This window comes from Mustela nivalis (assembly GCF_964662115.1).
Source record: "Mustela nivalis genome assembly, chromosome: 1".
NCBI lineage: Eukaryota > Metazoa > Chordata > Mammalia > Carnivora > Mustelidae > Mustela > Mustela nivalis.
The window spans coordinates 3,761,292-3,764,373 of NC_139020.1; the positions used below are offsets into that span (position 1 = coordinate 3,761,292).

The window sequence follows — 3,082 nt, forward strand, 5'->3', positions numbered from 1 at the left end:
GGGAGGACCCTGGGCTGGGTGGGGGGCGCCGGCGGAACAGCGCTGGCCAGGCCCCCGCGTAGGACTTGGCACTTCTTTCGTGAAGGGCGGCAGAGTCCCCGGAGGCTTGCCCTGCCCTCCCCCGTGCTCTGCTTTCCCCACCCGCGCTCCCGGACAGGTCGACCGTCACTTCGTCGAGCGTCTTGCCCTCGGGGTCACCCCTCCCGATAGCCTCTGCCTCGAGCCCCTGGAGGTGCCCACTGAGGCGCGGAGTTCCGCGCGCCGGGGCCACCCCTGGGGCGGTGCACAGAGGCGGTCACTAATCTTCCAGGCGGTCACTAATGTTCACGACGACCACTTCCGGAGGCTGAGATGCAAAACTTGAACCAAGAGTTTTCTTTAAGTCAGTCCACTTTTGTTTTTACTTAAAATACCTTAAAACTGAAACTTCATGCTTGATGAAAGGTTTTCATTGGCAGAAATTATTGACACTGTAATGGGTTCAGTCATTTCCGGTAACACGAGGGCTTATAAAATTATGGATGAGTTTTTCTATTTATTAAGAAAATTGCTTCAGCTCATTAAATGGAAAATTCAATTTAACATACATTTTTATTTAATATTCCGCTAACTTACTGTATTTTAAAGCTAACATTAAAAGCTTCAAATTTCAATTTGTATATGCATAATCTCAAACATAAAATGATATGCTAGTATTAATTTTTTTAAAGCTTACAAGTGATAAAACAGTTACAGGTAAAAAAAAAAAAAATGACAGTCTTTATGTTCCGTGCCCTTCCGGTGATTTGAAGCAATTCAACAAATTGATTTGCCGTGTTCATTTTAAATCTTTTCACCTGTCACTCGTACTTGCTATGTATTTATGCTAAGTATTTGCACAACAAAATAAAACATAATAATACAACAAAATACATACCTCAATATAATATCAAGTTTTTTTCTGTCAAAACCGGTAAGGTGTCTTTTACATTTCAGCGATCTTTGGGGTTTCTTGGATGGTCCACAGCGTAGCCACAAAGGCTTGGCCCCTCGCATTATAAAATAAACAACAGTCAAATAATCACTAAAGTATTGAGACTGTAAGTCACTTTTACACTTAAGGGTTCCAGGCTTTCGTAGGACCAGTGACCGTTAACATCAACAACAGTGCTCCTAACCCTAACCCTTTAACCCCACAGGGTCTGCAGCCTGGGCTCCGTTCTTGACTCCTGTAGGGGACTTTGTTGTCATTTTACAGATGAAAAAAATGGAACTTCAGAGTGGGTTGAGTGGCCTGCACCAGGAACCCAGCCAAGTCCAAGAAGAGCCTTGCCGGTTTACCCAGCCATGGCCTTGATCTTTGCCCCGTGCGCTTGCCCTTGGGGACTGTCTATGGAGGCGGCTGTGGGCTCTGGTTGTGGGCTCAGGAACCCCACGCTGAGCCTGCAGCAGACACTCCATAAATATTTGTTGAGTGAAACACCAGATAATTAAATAAAAGGAATTGCTGTATTTTATTACTAGACCAGTGTGGGCTGTTAGTCACTCATGTTGCTGAGCCTGGTACAGTAAGATTCGGGAGCAGAGGAAGTCTGGAGAAAGGTGCCTCTTGCTGAGTCCCGGAAACAGCGTCCCACAAGTGACTCACTTTCTAGTCGATTCATTGTTTTTCAGCAGCAAAACAGCCACTGTATTTACTTCTAAGTTATCTTTGTATCTTTAAAATCTCAATTATTTTTTGAAGGTTCGTGTAAGTGTTAGTTATCGTTGCTACAATCAATAACCATTTGCCGCTCCAGGCTCCACCAGATCAGTTCTGGGTTCAAGGTTATGTGGCCAAGGAGGAGTCTGCAGTGGTCTTCCAGCCTAAGAGGCCCAAGGGCAAGGGGTGGGGGCTGGAGGTGAGCACTGGCCAAAGAGTAGCGCTGTGGGGGAGGGGACAGTAGGTGGCTTCCAAAGCAGCACTAAGGCTCTGTTACAGGGAATAATATAGAATTATCATATGCCCGCAGGAAGGTAAAGCCTGTGTAAGTCTGAGGCTTCCACAAGCCAGCTAGGATCAGCATCTCCTTCTTTGGGTAACAGAAAAATACAGTTAGCGTCCTGCTCCCTCCTAGGTCCCTCTCCCTGACCCCCATCCTTCCTCCACAGTATCTCTCCTATGGCCCAGAAGAAACCTTCCCTCACTGTATAGTCCAACAGGGGTAAGTGGTGTTTAGGCATTGAAGTTTGCAATCATACTTCTCGACCTCTGACTCAGACATCTTTCCAAGATCTGAGCTCATTCAAGGCTGGGGATTTTTCCCCAAGGGTGGAAAAGCTTTTCTCCCCAGTTTGTTCTACGCATACAAAAGATACTGCTCTCTAGGACAGGATGGAGGTAACTTCCTGCCTTTAAACGTAAGATTTGCTGTTGGGGTGATTTAAAAAAAAGAAAGAAACTTAATTCCAAAGTGGAAACTTCAGTGTAGAAAAGCGAGACACTAATTTCCAGGGAATTACGCCCAGTGGTGGTGGGGGAGGAGGGATTCCAAAAGATCCCACACGAGGTCATTCCTGGGTGCAAATAGAACATATTTGCAAATAACACAATTTTTGAAATAGAGGTAAGACTCGTGGCGGGCACGGTTTGGGGGTTCGGTTCTGAAAAGGGGCGCGGGGAGTCCTTCCGTGGTGGTTTGCTCTAGATCTTGACAGCAGTGGTAGATCCACGAGCTCACACGGTGGTAACGTTGTAGAGACCTTCGTGCACGCCAACGAGGACACCTAAAATGGGGCAAGTCTGCCCAGGATCCGCGGTTTGCACGAAAGCCCCCCCCCCCCCCCCGTCGTTGGATCCCTTTGTCCTTTTTTGGCAAAGCGCTGCCGAGTGGCAGCACCGGGAAACCTGGGAAAACCTGCGGCCGCGCGGAGAATCGGATCGACTCGGATCCAAGCGCCCGCACCCACGCCCCCGGGCGGGCAGCCGCGCGCGGCGGCGGACGCGGTGACCCCGCACTCGCCTCCGCGGGTCTGCGGGGCCTCGGCGCCCCGGGACGGGGGGCGGGGCCGGCGGCGGAGGAAGTGACGTCAGCGGGCGGGGCGCACACCTGGGCACCTGGGC

At 49.4% G+C, this 3,082-nt stretch overlaps 1 protein-coding gene across 1 annotated transcript in view; it reads left to right on the plus strand.

Moving 5' to 3' along the window:
- Positions 1-3,082, plus strand: part of TMPRSS2 (transmembrane serine protease 2) — a 302,633-nt gene that overhangs the window by 44,026 nt on the left and 255,525 nt on the right. The gene's annotated exons all lie outside the window — the stretch shown is intronic.